This window comes from Cebus imitator, unplaced genomic scaffold (assembly GCF_001604975.1).
Source record: "Cebus imitator isolate Cc_AM_T3 unplaced genomic scaffold, Cebus_imitator-1.0 Scaffold16, whole genome shotgun sequence".
Taxonomy (NCBI): Eukaryota; Metazoa; Chordata; class Mammalia; order Primates; family Cebidae; genus Cebus; species Cebus imitator.
Genome location: NW_016107331.1, coordinates 1,851,088 through 1,870,708, shown reverse-complemented (window position 1 = coordinate 1,870,708; position 19,621 = coordinate 1,851,088). Strand labels below are relative to the sequence as shown.

The 19,621-nt window shown below is 43.7% G+C and overlaps 1 protein-coding gene and 1 long non-coding RNA gene across 4 annotated transcripts in view; both read right to left on the bottom strand.

The window, feature by feature from the left end:
• The window catches only part of CKMT2 (creatine kinase, mitochondrial 2), a 42,461-nt gene extending 37,444 nt beyond the window's left edge, over positions 1 to 5,017 (bottom strand). The window contains exon 1 of one of the 3 annotated variants that reach the window (XM_017507597.2): positions 4,314 to 5,017. The gene's annotated coding sequence lies outside the window, so the exon portion shown is untranslated. Of the gene's footprint in view, positions 1 to 4,309 lie in introns of all 3 variants that reach the window. The other 2 variants (XM_017507605.2, XM_037731137.1) reach the window with 2 other exon arrangements.
• Positions 5,018 to 7,522: 2,505 nt separating this feature from the next.
• On the bottom strand, positions 7,523 to 17,928 carry LOC108288645. The gene is made up of 2 exons (XR_001818776.2): positions 17,836 to 17,928; positions 7,523 to 12,054 (listed from the first exon to the last, which is right to left on the bottom strand). It is a non-coding gene; the product is annotated as an uncharacterized LOC108288645 (long non-coding RNA).
• Positions 17,929 to 19,621: the final 1,693 nt, after the last annotated feature.

Sequence of the window (19,621 nt, the reverse complement as noted above, 5' to 3'; positions counted from 1 at the left end):
AAGTATCGAAGGATATTCATCAAGTTGCTAAAAGGGTTGCTTCAGAGCAACGGACTTGGAGAAGGCAGATTAATTTTCTCTTAATGGAACTCTGTATTGTATCACTTGTAAAAATAAGCATGTGTCACCTTTATGATAAAGTAAAAGCCTAAAAAAGAAAATTGTGATGTGTGTTAAAATTTTGGATTTCTAGGCTCCACCTTTTGGAATGGGTCTCTCTAAGAGTGGGGCCCTCACATGCATAGTGAGAAAAAGCTCCCCGAGTACAGGCTGTCACCAAGACCGGCTGGGTGTAGGAACCCTGCATGGTACCCACTGAGCCTCAGCAGCTCCTCTCCATCATGGGCATAATGGAGTCTCCCTGTGGGGTTTTGTGAAGAAGACGGGGCGGGCTGCAGTAGGCACTGAATAAATGCGAGTCGCTTCCCCCGATGACCCTACGGCTATGGGATCATCATCACTCCCTCCCCAAAGCCACACCTGATTTTTCCAGCCAGCACTGGTCTGCCCCTCCTCTGAATGCTTTTTCATTTTAGCCTACATTTTTAGCATTTAAATGTTTCATTTAATTTGAGAAGGAGTCTCACTCTATTGCCCAGGCTGGACATGATCCCTGCTCACTGCAACCTCCACTTCTTGGGTTCAAGCAATTCTCCTGCTTCAGTCCCCCAAGTAGCTAGGGTTACAGGCGCCCACCACTGCATGTGGCTAATTTTGTACTTTTAGTAGAGATGGGATTTTGCCATGTTGGCCAGGCTGGTCTCACACCCCTGACCTTAAGTGATCCAGCTGCCTCAGCCTCCCAAAGGGCTGGGATTATAGGCGTGAGCCACATGGCTGGCTTCATTTAATTTGTATTTTCTATCTCTCTGCAGACAAGACTTCGACGGTGTCTATCACATACTTTCAGATCTACTGGTCACCCTCTGAAAAGCAACATTAGGGTTCTTCACAAAATGGATTTAACCAGTTGGGTTCCCCAGTTTTTCTTCCAGAGTCCACCCCTCCAACAGTGTGTCCAGTGACTTCTGGGCATCACCGGACAGGTCCTTCACTTTGCCACCTCTGAGCCTTTGCTTGAGCATTTTCTTTTACCTGGAATATCCTTTCCAACCCTGTACACCGACTGAATCCATCCTCTGTCTTCTTTCTTGAACTAACATTTATGAGCTCCTATTATGAGCCATGCATTTTGCAAGGAGCCTTATAAACACAATCAGTCTTTGTAACAATCTTGCCAAGTATGCTTTATTGTGTGCATGGGGAAACTGAGGCTCAAGAGAAGTGACCTACCTCAGGTTTCAGCACCAGCACACTGGTAGAGCTGGGATTTGAACCCAGGTTTGCCGTTAGCCCTGGATTCAGCTTCCTTGCAGATCCCAGCACCTCAGAGACAGCCCTGCACTGACCAGCAGTTGGAGGGAAACCGCCCTTGTGGCTTAGGAGCTGTGGTGCCACAGGTCACTCCACTTGGTCAAACCCCAAGACCCGACAAGTACATTTACCACAGCAGCTCCTGGGCACAGGATTGTCACCTCGGGGCATATGACTTGCCCTGAAATCCTACAGTTGCAGATTATAAACTCGTTCTCTCTCCCTGTCCTCAGGCTCCCCACGATGGAGCCCAGATGCCAAGGATATCTCTGCCCCTTCCACTCTGACCCCAAGTGCTCAATGTGCCTGCCAGGCCTTGCTAGGGATCCTGTGCCAGCGTGAGGAGGAAGGCAGTCTCCAGCTCTCACCCCATAGAAACTGTCTGCCTCACTTTCCCTGACCTGGAACACTGCCATGACTCCCAGTTTGAAAAACACCATTTTTAGCATGTAGGCTAAAACTGGCAGAATACCTGGGCTCCAAGCTAGGGAGATGGGGAGCGGGGGAAGTGCAAGGGCACAGCCAGACAAAGCCAAAAGCAATAAGACTGTGTTTGGTCCTACACTGCCCTCTCCATTAAAAATAGCAAGGAGAGCTGCATCAGGCTCTTTTAATTGACCGCAAGCTGTACATGTCTTCATCCCAGGCAGTCATACTGGGAGTCCAGATCCTGGTTTAACGGTCTTCTCTGGTTCTGTGACATCCTAGAATGTGAAGGGGAGGCCCTGGGTTCTGTCGCTGCCTCCAGCCCAAGTCCCCTGCTTTTCCTGGGCATCACGGATGGACCATGTCTACCTTTCTGCTGACTCAGACTTATTTCTGGTCCAGCCATTCACAGACTCCGTGTGTCTGAACTCCTCAGCCAGACGGCAGGTGGAAGGCTGGGGGAAGGACCACGTGTCAGCTTTCCATCCAGAGAGCCACCCCAAAACAGAGGACGTCCTTGGGTTTGGACCAGCTCCACAGAACACTCTGAACAAATTCTCAAGATGCCGGCCTCCTAGGCCAGCAGAAAATGCCTGTCCCCTCCCAGTTCTAAGACAGCAAAGGGTTCAATTTACCTCACGATCACTGGGTACACAGCCAACCTTAATGGGCACTCTTGGCATCACTGTTCTACTCAGCAAGTAGAAAGTCCTAGGCAGGAGATGCTTAGAATCCTACTCGGTAAGACAGAGGCCTTTCCTAGGCCTCCTGTGATGAAGATATGGGATTGTTACCAGACTTGTACCTCAAGGGTAAATTTTTTTTTTCAAGAAAATGGGAAGCTAGGAGCCATCTAGTCCACTGAAGTGCTGTGAAGCGGGCTGCCTTCCTCCCTGCCCACGGAGGAGTCTCTGAGGCTTCCCAGGCAGGGGTGCGTATGACCTCCAGCAGTCACCTTCAGCATGGCTTCCTGCTGGATTCCTGGCTCTGTGGGCAGGAGCTCCCAGAATGCTCAACGCAGGCTCTATGAGGCTTCCTCTGGGAAGACAAATGGAGCCTGCTCTAGGTGATGGCAGAGATGGGGGCCCGGGGCCTCTGAGCTAGGGGCAAAGTCAGTCCCCACCATGTGTCCGAAACCTCAGGATTCCCCGTTCTGTATTGCCCTCGGCCCAGCGACACACACACACATAACCCACGGTTTCCTAAGGAAAGCCGACCTGGCTAGGCCCATTTCTGAAGGATGTGATTTGGTCACGAGGCCAGCAGAGTCCATGGGGTGCCTGTGGCACTCCTGTGCTCTGCTGGGACAGTGCCTTAACCCTCAGGTGTGATTAACTCCAAAGTCTGGGGTCTTTGGAAAAGGTGCCTCTCAATGCAGAGGAAGTGAAGTGCTCAAACTGCCAAACAAGGCCCAGAGCCTCCTGGAGGAGCCCACCTGTCAGGAAACCTGTGGCCACATTTTGTGGCCGTGCTCGCTTCCACGAGAAGACAGAGAGACCAAGGACACGAGTTCAGAATGGTGAAACCGTGAGGGCTACAGACAGGAAAAGCAGCCCTTCTGGAAACAGCGCACAGGTGTCTAGCGTAACCTTGTCCTGAGGCACTAACTGCCCCTCACTTGACTCCAGCTGACACTGAGGGGTCACTGAGTCTGGCGACACTCTCTAGAAGATCTAAAGGGCAGCATGGAGGAGACCTAAAGGTTTTGGTCTGTTTGTCAAATGTCACTCTTTCTCAGATTCGGAGGAGAGCATTTGAAAGCAGACCACTCAACAGGATTGACTGTAACCCGGGACAACCCAGCAAGCTAGCAAGGAACAGGCTCCTGCCCAGATGAAACGCATGGGGCCAATTCCACAGGGTTTTGGTTGTTAATTAACCTCCGGTGGGAAAGGTAAGGATGGGGGGAGGGGAGACACTTACTTGGCTCATTATCAATGGGTAAATATTAATGACGGCAAAACTGAATCTCTAGCAATATTATTTGCCAGTTAAAACTGGGCCTGGCTATTGGGCTTATTAGTAATTAGCGTCACCAAAATTTTAATTTTCTAGTTAGTTCATCCCGTCGCTGATTTACATGTCTTTTGAGACTGAGACTGCTGGGGAAAAACATTCCCGGAAATGAGTGGATTAGACTCTGTAAATTACAAGGGGAAGATATTTGAAGTTTAAAGTTATCCCAAACTTAGTGTCAAAATACAGCCTTTAGATTTTTTGTCTTTTTGTCCATCAAGAAAAATTCCTGATTCACGACAAAAAGAGGCCCTGCAGGTAGCGTGCTGATTTGTTCTGCTCCTCGGGCTGAGTTGCCCCAACCCGGGGAGGAGGGGACCTTCGGCCAAGGGCAGCGCTCTGCGGGCTTTAGCGAGTCACCGCTGCCTCCTCGCAATCAGCGTCCTAACGTGGTCCCGGGCCACAACCCTGCATCCACTCCGCCAAGGCCCCTCACACTGGCTCTAGCCATGCCGCCTCTTTGGAGGAATAGAACAGAGCTTCACGGACTCACCGACCTTGACGCCGGATTCTCCCACGTCCTGCAGAGCCCACACAGCCAAGAAGTATTGGGGGAGCCGGCCGGCCGGCGTGGAAAAGCCTCCCTGGCGGGGCGGGGCTAGAGGACCTCGCCAATCCCAGCGCAGACCTCCCTTTGCACCGGCCCCACAGCTGTACCCTTGAAGGCAGGCCCCTGAGCGCTAGGCCCTTTGCAGCACCTGCCCTTTCTCTGAAACGTAAACGGCCAGTCTTGCTCCGCAGGCCTGGTCCTGGAGGCTCCTCTGCCAGTGCTCTAAGAGTGGTGGTTGGGTCTCAGAATGGAAGAGTCAGCAGGAGAAACTGCACATCTGTTGGGGGATTTCTCTCTTCTCTCAGGTGTACCAGCCTTCGGGTCCTGGTGAGCTCTGGAGGATGAACCCCTCAAGCCAAGGTCAGAGAGGAGGATGTCTCAAGCTGCCTGGCTCCAGCAGCTGACCGGTCCCTGAGCCAGGGGCCGGAGGGACCTCCTTCCAGCATCTCTGTCTGGGGCCGGGATCCAGGGACAATTACAGTCACATTTCTCTGCAAGATCAGGCCATCTGCAGTAGACGGCTAGATCATCTCGCTTTCTGTCCACACCAGCTTAACCCACGGCAGGCCATAGCCCTGCTTAAAAATAGCCCTGCCTGGGATATCCATTGCACGCCAGGAAGGCTGCCTGTAAATAGCAATGACCCAGCAGGATTTTGGACAGCAGCCCTGCCATTTCAAGGGAGCCTACCTAGGTATCTGGTGACCGTCACGTACTCAGCTTCTGAGGCCACGTGGACATGACCAGCTGGTTCCTGTCTCTTCCTTCTCAGAGCCCAGCTCAGGCTCAGAGGACTTGATGGAGCAGGGGGTGGAGCCCCAGGAGTAACCTTTTACCCAGTGTGCTTCTCCTTCAGAGTTTCCATTTCTTTTAAACACGACCCATATTTTAAAATATCACCTATTTTACCTTTGCATGGGGTACTGATTGGGGGAGCACATGAGGGGGCCTTTTGGCAGGATGGAAAGGTTCCTGGCTGAAGTGGTTATATACAGTATAGATAGGGACCAACCAAATGGATTTCATAATTCTTTAATGAGTCAAGACCTACCAGTGTGCATATTCTGTCATCAGGGTGGTCTGGGTTTATTCCTGCTGAAAATAGCTCTTTTGTACACATATGTGTTTCAAGTCAGTTCAGGAACCAAGTGAAATAAATCCAGCGACCCTGAAATAGCCCCTCTCCCAGATCCAGAAAACCATAAGGCTTTTGAAGAGCATGGAATTGTAGATTTCAAGAATGGCAGCTATAGCAAAAACCTCCTTTTCCTCCCCAATTGCCTAATCAACATTTAGGGCCCCCTCCACTCACCCTAACTCAACACCTTATATTTTACAGCATAAATGTATAGGTTAGTGAGTAAGGTCAGAAGAAAAGTTGGGTCCTTGTTGAGAAAAGAGAGGGTACCACTCTTCCTTTGGGGACCTGGACCTCTTCAAGCTTATTACAAAGGTGGTGTGATGGGGCTGAAATCTCTACAAGGTTCTCACAGTGGCAATTCTGGATTTCTGGAAATCCTTCAAATGCCATCCCTGTCACATGCCATCCATTCCCCTCTTGTCATTACCAACTCCCTCTGAAGCTCTGGGGCTCGAGCCACACCAGGCTGCCCTGTGGCTGGCTTCTGCCATAGGGGCAGGAACAGAATTGAAGTGTATGATTGCCGTATCATCTGCTTTAAAGGAAAATGTCCTGGACTTACTCTTTTCTGTTCCTGAGTCCAGCAGGAGTGTGGCTAGAACAGGCCCCAGATTTGACCTCGTAGGCAAGGACAATGCCTTGTGGGATGAGCAAGCAATAGGATGAAAGGAACCTGGGTCCCACCAGCCTGGATTGCTCGTTTCGGAATTGGGCAGGAGGAGCCCCTTTAACCCTTTCCTTACGTCTATTCTTGAGTCCAGCAAGCGTAACTTAATTCCATCAATTCTAAATGTTAGCACAACCTCGTAAAAGTTCAAAGTATTTTAATATATAGTAATCTATATGTTACTGCAGTGATTTTAAGGGTAGACAGGAGTCTTATTTCAGAAGCCCCTCCTGGGTGGCACCTAGTGACTGCTGGGCCAGGACTCCACCCCAGCAGCTTCTCTCATCTCCACAGCCCATTCAGGAGCAATGAGCTGCTGTGTGATGGACTGAGCTGTTCCGGGTAGTACTGAGTTCTCCGTGCCTGGAGGTAATCAAATATGGGCTGGGGATGTCACAGGAAGAATCTAAGCACTGGAAAGAAAGTGTGATTAGCTGATCCTTTGTATCATTTCAAAGCTTTCCCCAAATTCTTTGATATTTTAGGGCCTCTTCTAAACTGTTTTTCTCCCTGAACTTTGGAAGTAATATTTAGAAATAAAATATTTCAAGGAGCTCACTGCTATGAAGAAGATGCAAAATAAAAATAAGCCCCCTAAGCAAAACAAAACAAAACAGACTCATTGTGGTAAAAGAGACCCCAGAAAACGTTAAAAACCAGATTCTACAGCTCTGGCAAGGGAAGAGGTCAGCCACACCCAGCGTTCCCCCACCTGGGTAACTGCCTCAAGACTTTCCAACAATGAAACGAAAACCAGTTGCTGAAAAACTATGTCTGAAGGATTTCTTCCTCAACTTCAACAGGCAACCTGATGTTGTGACGAACCCCCGTTTCCTCAGCGCAGTTTCCCCATGACAAGTAATCAGCCTCACAAGGCATTCCATCCTCGTAACTGACCACGGACACAGCCGGCCCTGGCTGCTTTACAGACTGCACACTAAACGTCTTTGTGTCCCGTGTTTCATCTCTTGACGTATACAGCCCAATTTTACTACATTTTAATGTTAAGTCTCCATCCCAAAATGAACATGGGTTGTATGTAACATATACGATTACTGACTATGCATGCATTAGGACCTCTCATAAATATTCATAAGATTATCCTATAATCTACCTAATGTATATGTACGGCCCATCTCGTTGGGCATAAATCTCAGCCTCTCCCTTTTGTCTCTAAAGTGCTTGCTTTTGGCTTTGGCCAGAGGCTCCAGCCTGCAGACTGTAACCCTTATATAAGAAATAAAGTTCTATTTTTTCAAAATGTATACATTTCATGGTTTTAAGTTGACAAAGACAATGTAGAAAATGGGGAGGGGGGAGAGTTAAGTGAAACAGCCAATGAGATTTCTGAATATTCAAGAAACGTGAAGTTTAATTTGCATATAGGCACAACCTACACCTCCCCTGGCAAGTGTTAGGCCACAGCACAAACCCCTCTGTCCAATCCCAAAGGCCCACAGATTTGCAAAGTAACTGGACACGAATGATATGCTTCTCAAACTAATACACATATTTGTCCATGGCACACATACTCAAATGATAAAGAAATACATTGAAATCCTCTACAAAAGAGAGCTGAGGATAGTAATCAGATTACCTCACATGTGGACAGCACTTTACAGTTTACAGTCTAATCCATTTGGTCCTCACAATAGCCCCGTGAGGTAAGCAGCACAGGGATTACTATTCATTCACACCATTTTGCAGATGAGGAAACTGAGGCTCAGAGATGTGTAAACACCAGCCTAAGGTTTTCCAGGGGGAGACTGGGCCTAAGACTCAGGGCTGGGATGCCTAGGCCAGCTCTCTTTCATAACTGGCTTTCTAATGAAAAATGAAATGTGTTGTGTAAAAAACAACATCATTAAGTATAATAGAACTATTCTTTTCCTTGAGCAGAGCAGATGAAGTACAATCAGTTCTAATGTTAGTGTCATGCTGCATGGCAGCTGAGATGAATAATTTTCTCAATCATTCATGTGTTTATACCTACAACAAAATGACTGTTTCCCATTTTGGTTCTGCCTCGTCTTAATTTTAAGTCACCACTGGCTGCTGAGAAATGACACACTGATTAGATTTCATTGACTCAAGTCCTCTTCCCAGGAATTACATAGTGGTGTCTATAATTGAGTCACTATTTAAACTTACAATCTGATTTCTTACTGAAATGAAAATGACTTTTATTCATTAATTCCCTCTGGCTGTGGACATTAGCCTGGCTATGTCCTTCAGCCATAAATAGTATGTTCTTTTATGCCATTTCAATAGTAGTGAAAATAATACATTTTGCAGTTGCAGTTTTTAAAACCTTTATACTTTAAAGTGAAGACTTTTTTTTAAGGGGATAATATCAAACTTTGAAAAAAAAAAAGCTAAGTAAAATGTCTGGCTTTTAAATCAAAATTAATTTTATTGGGAATAATGTCTGTATTGCATTATTCTTTTTAGTTAAGAATTTAAAAGCTGCCTAATCGCTGCTGGGCCAAGGTCTCGTCTGATACAATAATATGAGAGAAAGGGCGCTGATCCATCATTATTCGATCCACGTGGGACCATAATGGATTTTTCTCTTCCAAGTGATTCAGTTTCTCTGAGTTTCATTTGTTTATAAGCAGTACTTTAAGACGTACTGAAATTTAACAAACAGTAATGGGACTTTGTGTGAGAGCCACTTGAAAATATTGCAACGGCCATTTAAAATTCCCTTTTTAAATTCCTTCAGAAAAACACTAAGGAAAAGTGACAACGTTTCACTTTATGCCTGAATCTGTCAAATAATGCATTAGATTAGATAAGAGATTTGTCCCTGTAGCAAAACTACATGTCTTAGTTAATAACCAAAGGCATCCCCTAAAAGCCCCAAGATAATTCCGTTGACAGTACAAAATGTGGGCAGTCTTTCGAAAGCATCAAATTGGATTCTACTTCGAATTTTCTAGGTTAATTTTAGGGTATACATGTTCGCTACTTGGCTGTTAGAGGCTGAGCTCCCATCTCCTCTTCGAAATGGGTCTCCATAATGGAATAGAGGCAGACGCAGCTGGGAATACATGCTTTGTGTGTAGGCAGAAGGGGATGGCTACTTTAACGATCAGGAAAACACACTGCAAATTGCTCTTGGGGATTTTTAATTTGACCAAATTGAAGGTATTTAAAAATGTGCATTCCTATCCCAGCTGGCCCAAGAACAGTGCAGGTCATCAAAAGTCACCCCCTCAGAGGTGGAACGATCTCTCTTGCTCTCTTGCAGCTCCAGGAAGGCGGCAGACTCCAGGAAGTGGTGTAATTCTCAAACGAAAATGCAAAGGGCTGGCGAGTGGCGCGCCCCTGCAGTCCCAGCTACTTGAGAGGCCGAGGCAGGAAGATTGCTTGAGTCCAGAAGCTCGAGGCCAGCCTGAGCAACATAGTGAGACCCTGTTTTTCAAAGAAACAAAAACTCCCTAAAAGGCAGCATAGCAATTGACAGTGCCTAATATGACCACCGCGACACAGTTCCAACATCCTGCAGGACACAGGTGCAAAAGCTTTGTCACTAGTTGAAGAAAAGCTGTGGTCCCAAAGGGAAGGAGCATTTGGAAACTCCTATCTTATTTTGCTTTGACAAGAATGGCTGCAGTGTCTCTGGAACATTTGGGTCAAAGAAATGAGTCCAAACTTTCAGGGAAAGCACACGCAGAACCATCCCTTTCCCTCTGAAGGACTCTGGCAACTCCAAGGCAGAGTAGAACGCATCGACCTTTCCACGTGTTGTTTGGCGTGAAACTAATATGTGTGTGGGCTTCTCACAGATTTGTCCTGGTTTTAGTTCACCTTTCAGGACTTCACATTTGAGCCAAGAAAACTAACCTTTACTTTTCTTCTGCAAGACCTTGAGGTGTTTGGTGCAACTGATACATATTATGTCAAACCCTCAGTTTCTGAGCACTGAGAAATAAATCACAAGTTACGCGTTGTTAGGATCCAAACAGCCCATGCTTCTCATCATGCATCAAGATGTGTCAACCTCTTATTTGAAACTAAAGAGAACAAACAAGCAACTTTAAAAAAAGAAAAAAGAAAAAGAAAGCATCCATAAGGAACCCTCCTTGGGTTGAGTGCTACACTGTTGGCTAATATGAACTATTAAAAATATTTTTGGAATGGTCTTCAAATATTATAAATATTTTCTTTTACTTAGTTGACATTTTGCTATATAGTTATGTACAGAGATGGCGCTTACCATGCAGAAGATGTACATTCTCTACCTCTGTGGTATATTACCCATGCTAGCTCTTCCACTGGGTCTTAGGAGCCAGCAGGTGGAATTTATTAGTCAGCTGTTAGCTCTAGCAACATAATTAAAGTGCAAGGAAAGAGGGAAAACAGCCAGACAGATCGATTTTTCATTGTCAGCATCAATAAGTTTCATGCCGCTAAGAGAAAACGTCAGGTGCGATAGGTTCAGGGAAATAGAACTATATTTTTTCTCTTCCTTCTTTTAAAGCAGCAGTCTCCCTGAGAAGAGAAGAGGGAGGTAAACAATGAGATAGCCCTATTTCTTCAACAACTGACAATCTTGGGAAAAGTAAGGTCAATTCCCCAGCCTCAGGTAGCAGGACTAACGCCCGCATTTGGTTTTGTAATATAAGAGCTGTTCGGTGGTTGGGCCCATTTCCCATGCTCTTACAATATTATCACTCAGAGGTCCCTCAACATCATTTTTTAAAGAAAGATATCTACCAGCAGCAGATGGAAGTGTGGGTTTTGAAAGGAAAATTTCACAAACTGTTTTAAAAAAAATACAGCCAATGTTCATAGTAAGCCTAAAAAAGGTCTGCATAAATGAGAATAGATTCCTGCAGTACTAAGAGCGGGGAAAGAAAACAAGCAAAGCAAGGCGCAGAGATGATTTTTAGGTATAGATTTTCACTTAGCACTGAAACCCATGATTGCCCACAGCACTTGGTGGCCTTCTGCCTGTTCCACAGTTTTGCTGTTGAGACGGGTGTGTATGTTTTTGCCAACTGCAGTGCCTCTCCAAGGGGGTTGGCTTCTTACGACCAACAGTCTCAAGGAAAAGCTCCCCACCCACCTCAGCCAGCCACTGTCTGGAATCCTCTGGGGTACAGCCTACTGCATTTCCTTAAGGAAATGTTACATACACATCCATTTGTCTTTCATCCTGTCTTTCCTATCCTGTTGCCTAAAGACTGGAGAGGCAGTTTCAGAAGGTACCATTCCTCATATATAAATATTTATAATGCACTGAAAACCATGCGCATGCTGTAGACTGAAATTGCTTATGTGTTCGTCCCTCTCTGCAGAGGAAGTGTCAGCTTTTCTGTGAAGCTTATACCAAAAGGAAGTGTAATGGAACCAGTCAAATCCCAGAAGATTGGTAGGTGTGTCCAAGCCAGTAAAGCGCCAGAGAAACATCACAGGTCCTTTTCATGGATCCTTGTCCCTGAGTTCTAACAGAACACGGACAGAGTTTAAAATCTATCGATTTACCTGCTTTGTTAAAATGGCAACTAGCATCTCCCATCTGACATTCCCTTAAGTAAAACGCGCCATCAGCTTTCTACACAGCCACTTTTCACCTTTCCACCCAAGTCTGAAGCCTCTGTCTTGGACCCAAACAGCTGGGTTTCTCTCTAACGGAGACAGAATTCCAGTCTGGTTCCATCTTCTTTGGTGGAGAAAGGAGACTGGCTTCGTGCTGTACCGTGTGAGGCATGGCATACATAATTCTGTCTGTCCTGCTTTCCATGAAAATCCCGTGGACTCAGGGGCAAGGCCAGATCTTCAAGCAGGGAGTCGAGGTTCAATTTTTAGTGACAGCTCATATAGCGTATCTTCATCTATGATAAGGTCTTTGTCAAGCAAGTACTGTGTAACCTGAAAAAAAGGGGAAGTCCCAGCTTTTACCTCTTTTAGAACACTAGTGGGTACATTTTCTGAATGGAATCTAACAGAATTCAACATTGTCTCTTAAACACCTAAAAATCTTGTGTAACCAAAAAATCATAAATATGTTTTCACTGTAAAAAAAAAAAAAAGCAATCAAATATCTCTAGTCCTCTCTCACCCCCCAATCCCAGGTACCTCCCTCAAGAAGAGACACTGTTACCAGCTGGTTTCATTCTCCCGGTTGTTTCTCTATGTCTTTATAGACATGACATGTACTTAAAGAAACCATTTTTCCCTCTAAAATTGGCATCATGCTGTATATTTCATTCTGCTTTCATCTCCTAATGATAGGTCAGAGAGGGCTCCCTATGGCCGTACATAGAGCTCTAGCTGCTATACAGTATTAATAGTGCAATATTTTGGAGCCTATTTAATAATCTCATATTGATGGATGTTGAGTTGCTGTCAATACTTCACTGTTACACAAAGTTTCAGTGAATTCCTTGTTAGCGTGCTTCCTGGTGTGCATTTGTAAATACTCTGCTAGGGTAGACACCAGAAGTGAAAGGAAAGGAATTGACAGGAGAAATGAAAATGCTGGGGCATGGGGCATTTCCATGAAAATATTTCTTTAGTTTTATTGAAATATAACACACTAAAGTGAAATGAATACTTTGATCAGTTTTGACAAATGTATACACCATGTAACTTACATACATTTCATGATAAAGAACAATTTCAGCATCCTGAAAAGTTCCCTCATGCACCTACCTACTCAGTATGCTCCCAGAATCAAGCACTGCCTTGGTTTCTGTCACCGCATATTAGTTCTGTCTACTTTGGAACCTCCTATCAATGGAATCATATAGTGTGTACTCCTTTGTGTGTGGCTTCTTTCACTCAGCACAGTGCTTTGAGATTCAGCCTTGCTGTGGCCTATACCAGTAGTTTGCTCTCTTCTCATGGCTGAGTAGTATTCCATTGCAGAGATATACCATAATTTGTTTATCCATTCATCTGTTGATGGACACTTGAGCTCTTCCCAGATAGGGGCTATTATTTAGAAATGTTAAGAACATTTTATACATGGCTTTTAATGAGCATGCTTTCATTTTCCCTTTGGATAAATACTTAAGAGAGAAATTGCTAGGTCCTAAGACAGATGCTCATTTAACATTTTAAGAAACTTCCAAATGGCACAGTTTTGTAAAATGGTTGTTGGCTATTTTATTCTCACCAACAATGGTAAGAGTTCCAGTAATTCAATATACCAATTTTTAATTTTAAATGATGACAGAAAATGACCTGCAAAGCTTCCGAACCTACAGTACATGACAGTACCTGTTTTCCCGTATCCTAAGCAATATTTGATATTATCAATCTCTTAAGTTTTTGTCAATCCAATAAGTGAAAAGCCTATCTTGCTGTAATTTGCATTTTCTCTTTTTACTAGTGAAGTTGAGCATTTAAAAAATATTTATTGGCCATTTTGTTTCTTCTATGATTTAACCATTCACAGATTTACCAATGGAATTGTTGATGCTTTTCTTATAGATTATAGAAATACTTTTATTCTGTTTCTTCGTTTTATATGTTGCAAATGTCTCCTTGTCTACTGCTTATATTCTGACTTTTAAAATAATTGTCCTCTATCATATAGAAGTCCTTAATTTTCATTAATTTTACAAAGCTTGGTTTTTACGCTTTTGCATTCTGTACTTAAGAAGGTCTTTCAAATCCAAAGTCATGAATATTTTGTCCTTTATTTTATTCAAATAATATTTTTATTTTTAAACTTAGGTAATGAACTCATCTGGAATTTATTTTTGTGAACGCTAAGACGGAGAGCCAAAATTCCTGTTCTATTTATTGAATGGTCAGTTTCTTTCTGGCACTTTCTTTAAGTGTCTTCTTTATCTCGTATTAGATTTTCATGTAGACGAAACACACATGGCCTTTCTTCTGCCTCACTGGATCTGCACTGCTGTGCAAGGAGGGTCCTGCCTTATTTACTCTCACTTTAGAAGGAGGCCACAGCTGGTAGGGAACACTCTCCTTTACTCTTCTTATTTACCAAACAGTTCTTGTCTGTTTTTTTGCCTATCTATGCTTCCATAAGAGTTGCAGGATAAGCCTGCCAAGTTCCATGAAATCCCAGTTGGGATTTTGACCAGGATTTCAATGAATTTATACATTAATTTGAGTTTAATGGACCTCTTTACAATAGCAAGTGTTTTGATCCATGAATATGATACAACTCTCTCCTTATGTACTTCAGTACATAAAAGTCTCACATATTTCCTGTTCCACTGAATCCTAGGCATTACAGATTTTGTGGCTATTTTGATTGAGATTATTTATATTGTATTTGAATTGGTTATTGCCAATGTATTGAAAATTGTTGGGTTTTGCATGTCAAGTTGTTATACTCCTTTAATAATTTATCAGTTTTTCTCCTGGATTTCCTCTTGAATTTCTCTTGGATTTTCTAGATCAAATCATCTGCGAATTATAGTATTTATCTTTACTTTTCCAATTTTTATGCCCTTTGCTTCTTTTTTTTTTGCTTCATTGCCAAGGTGAATTTTTTCCTGCTTGAAAATGAATAGTAGCAGTGATGGTCATAACCTTGTCTTTTTCCTGACTTGTATTAACTAATTCAAGAAACATGTCCAGGCACTGGGCAAGATGCTGGGGCTATGATAATAAACACAGTAAGTCTGGCTCTGACCCTCAGGGATATCATGCATGTGTACATAATCACACAAATAAATGTTAAATGGCGACTCAAGCAGTAAGTGCTAGAAAGGAGAGGGACATGGTGCAATACAACCTTGAAAGAGTGGAGCAGGGTTTGGGAAAGCTAGGGAAGTCTTTCTGAGAAAGTGATACTTAAGCTGTGTACAAGTAAACTATGAAATGAGGAAGAAATGGCACTCCAGACAGAAGGAAGAACATAGGTAAAGGCTCTGTGGCAAACAGAAATAGGGCAAAACCTAGAATTTACAGATAAGCAAATGTGGGGAGAGGGCTGGTATGATTCACATGGTAACCGAATAGAGTTGGGGGCATCTGTATATTTAGATTAATACAAATACTGATGGTTACATAAAGACATTTATAAATATGTATGTGTGCATATGCATATATGTGTATATATACATATATATGGGTAAACCTATATATACGTGTGTATATATGGTTATATATATACATATATATAGTTTATATATATATACACACACACACACACATATATATATGTGCATATATATATATACAGGATGGTATACACACATGGATTCCTGTGCTCTGTCAGCTGAGGGGGCCTAAAAGAAATGATACCTCTATAACACAAGCATACCTAGAGCCTATGTCTTGGTTGCTGAAACCATTCTCCAAAAAAAAAAAGGAACTAGAGCTTTTGGCAGAAATATCTGATTCTAGGAATGGAGCAAAATATAAAAGATGAGTCTAGAGCATCTTTTCTCCCCCGCCCAGAGTCAGGGTGTTGCTCTGTTGCCCTGGCCGGAGTGCACAGGCTGGAGTGCTGTGGTGGGATCTCAGCTCACTGCAACATTTGCCTCCTGGTGTCAAGCGATTCTCCTGCCTCAGTCTCCCGATTAGCTGGGATTACAGATACCTGTGACCATGCCTGGCTAATTTTTGTAGTTTTAGTAGAGACAGGGTTTCATTATGTTGGCCAAGCTGGTCTTGAACTCCTGACCTCAGGTAATCCACCTGCTTTGGCCTTCCAAAATGTTGGGATTACAGGTGTGAGCCACCACACTCAGCCACACTTGGTTAATTTTTAATTTTTTTGTAGAGACAAGGTCTGACTATGTTGCCCAGGCTGGGCTCAAACTCCTGGGCTCAAGCCATCCTCTTGCCTTGGCTTCCCCAAGTGCTAGGATTATAGGCGTAAGCCACCGTGCCTGGCTTGGAGCATCTTATATTATCAGAAAGTAAGAAAGTCCTTAAAAAAGAAAAAGGGAAAACCCCACATGGATTGGGGTATGACAAAGAAGTCAACTGAAAGAGGACCCAATGGCCAAGCTTGGAACAATTTCAGCAATAGAATAAAATATTAGCGGATGACGACCCTAAGTATCAAATCCATTAGTCCATATGGATGTAAATAAAAGATTGAATAAATTAATATAGAGAGAAGAAACAAATCTCTTGAGCAGAAGAATCCCAAGGAATTTATGTAGATATTTCACTCTCAAGAAGAGGCAGGCATAATTCTCCACTCCTTAGGTGTGGGCTGTACATAGTGACTTCCTTCCCAAGAATACATGATGGGAAAAAAAGAAAAAAAAGTAACTTTACAGTGGAGACACCCAGCAACCATTACCTTAGCCAGGCGATTCAAGCTAACATCAACAGTCATAAATTATGTTGATAATATAATCGCTGATAGGATGTGATGAAAATGGCACTTCACCTCTGTGGTCTTCCTTCCAATAACCCATAGTCCCAGTCTAACCATGAGTAAACATCCAACACATTTCAACAGCGGGCAATCCTGCAAAATACCTGACCCTATTCCTCAAGACAGTCAAGGCCACCCAAAATAAGGAAAGTCTAAGAAACCACCACAACCAAGGGAGCCTAAAGAACCTTGACAATTAGATGACATGTGGTGTCCTGGATGGGATCCTGGAGCAGAAAGAGGATATTAGGGAAAAAATAAGGAAATCTGAATAAACTATGGTCTTCAGTTAATAATAAGGTATCAGGCTGGGCGCGGTGGCTCACACCTGTAATCCCAGCTCTTTGGGAGGCTGGGGCAGGTGGATCACAAGGTCAAGAGATTGAGACCATCCTGGCCAACATGGTGAAACCCCATCTCCACTAAAAATACAAAAAATTAGCTGGACGTGGTGGCACATGCCTGTAGTCCCAGCAACTTGGGAGGGTGAGGCAGGAGGATCGCTTGAACCAGGGGGTTGGAGGTTGCAGTGAGCCGAGATCCCACCACTACACTCCAGCCTAGCGACAGAGCGAGATTCTGTCTAAAATAAAAAAAAAGCATCAGTATTGGCTCATTAAGTCTAACAAACACATCATACTAATGTAAGATAATAATAGGGACATTGGCGGTGAGGTATATGGGAATTTTCTCTACACACTACCTTCTCAATTTTTCTGTGAATTTTCTATGAATTGGACTATCCTAAAAAAGAAAAGTCTATTCAAAAATGGGGGTAAAAGACCATTTGTGACTGGGATGGAGACGGTAGGGGGTGTATGATGTGAACTGAATCTTAAGAAACAAGTAGGGGCCATATAATATGAGACTTCATGGTCATGACAAAGATTCTTTTTTTTTTATCCTAAGAACAACGGGAAGCCAAGAAAATGTTTTATGTAAGGGAGAAAATAATCCACTTTGCATTTCACAGGGCTCTATCTAGCTGTAATTTCTAGAATGAACTTTGCATTCTAGAGTGAATGCAAGTAGACCAGGCAACAGATATTGGCAGCTTGAACCAAGGGTGGTGGCAGTGAAGACAAATGGAAGAGGGACAGATTCACAAGAAATACAGGATGTAAAATCAATAGAACCTGATGATAAGCTGATGTTCTTTTTTTTTTAAATTTTTATCTATTTATTTTTAATCAGACTTGCCAAAATTTTCTATTTTACTGGTCTTTTCCATGAGCTAGCTTTTGGTATTTTGAATCACCGTTTACTGTTGTTTTCTAATTCACTAATTCCCCCTTTTTTTCTTTATTAATTCCTTCACAGCCACATAATATTACCTTTGGTTGATGATCTATTCTGTAGGAAGTCTGCTGGAACTGGCGTATCTCTCTGATGATGTGTGATATCTAACAGAGAAGAAAACAAAACAAAATGACAAAAACACAAGCAAAGAATGGTATTTCCTGTATTGCAGCACATTCTTCTGAGGCCTCTTCCCAGAGGGGTCAGTCCCTTCCTCCAGTGAGGGAGGTGGAGCCTGCCTGACCATTCCTTATGCTTGGTGCTTTCTTGCCTCTCAAGGAGGCACCTGAAATGCCAAAAGCAAAAAGATACTGAATTCAAAATCGGGGAACAGCTGGCACTATGTGGCCTCAGGTTTGGGAGAGGCAAGGTCTGGGTGCTGTCATTCCTTGCTTCTAGCTTAGTGCTCAGAATCTGGCTGTCCAGACTGGGTGCGGTGTGGCTCATGCCTGTAAACCCAGCACTTTGGGAGGCTGAGGTGGGTGAATCAGGAGTTCGAGACCAGCCTGGCCCCAACACGGTGAAACCCTGTCTCTACTATTAACACAAAAATTAGCCAGGTGTGGTGTCATGCACCTGTAATCCCAGCTACTCAGGAGGCTGAGGCATGAGAATCACTTGAACCCGGTAGGTGGAGGTTGCAGTGAGCCAAGATCATGCCACTGGCCACTGCACTCCAGCCTCAGTAACAGAACTGTGTCTCAAAAAAAAAAAAAAGAAGAACCTGGCTGTCCATCAAGAAGCCTTCAGCAAGTGTCTAACACTGGCCAGTCTTAGGGAGTAATCCTTGGATTCCCCATCCCCCATCCCTTTAGGGATGCTGAAATGGCTCTGCCAAAAATCTCCTCAATCAATACTTAGGAATATACCTAACCAAGGAGTCGAAAGAACTCTACAAGGCAATTTACCAAACACTGCTGAAATAAATCATAGACAACACAAACAAATGGAAACACATCCCATTCTCATGGACGGATAGAATCAATATTGTGAAAATGGCCATATTGCCAAAAGCAATCCACAAATTCAACACAATCCCCATCAAAATACCACCATCATTCTTCACAGAATCAGAAAAAACAATTCTAAAATTCATATGGAGCCAAAAAAGAGCTTACATAGCCAAAGCAAGACTAAGCAAAAAGAACAAATCTGGAGGCATCACATTACCTGATTCCAAGCTATACTGTAAGGCCACTGTCACCAAAACAGCAAGGTACTGGTACAAAAATAGGCACACAGACCAATGGAACAGAAGATAGAACACAGAAATAAACCTAAATACTTACAGCCAATGGATCTTCAACAAAGCAAACAAAAACATAAAGTGAGGAGAGTACCCTTTTCAACCAATGGTGCTGAGACAACTGGCTAGCCACGTATAGAACAAGAGAATCTCTCACCTTACACAAAAATCAACTCAAGATGGATTAAGGACTTAGACCTAAGATCTGAAACCATAAAAATTCTAGAAGATAACATTGGAAAAACCCTTCTAGACATTGGTTTAAGCAAGGATTTCATGACCAAAAATCTCAATCAATCAGCCCATATTGGGTATTACCAGTATCCACCACCTCTTCCATCTTGAGATTAAAAAGCAGACATTGGGCCAGGCCTGTCATCCCAGTACTTTGGGAGGCCAAGGTGGGCAAATCACTTGAGGTCAGGAGTTCGAGAACAGCCTGGCCAACATGGTGAAAGCCCCTCTCTACTAAAGATATAAAAATTGGCTGAACATAGTGCTGTGTACCTGTAATCCCAGCTACTCCGGAGGCTGAGGCAGGAGAATTGCTCAAACCCAGGAGGTGGAGGTTGCAG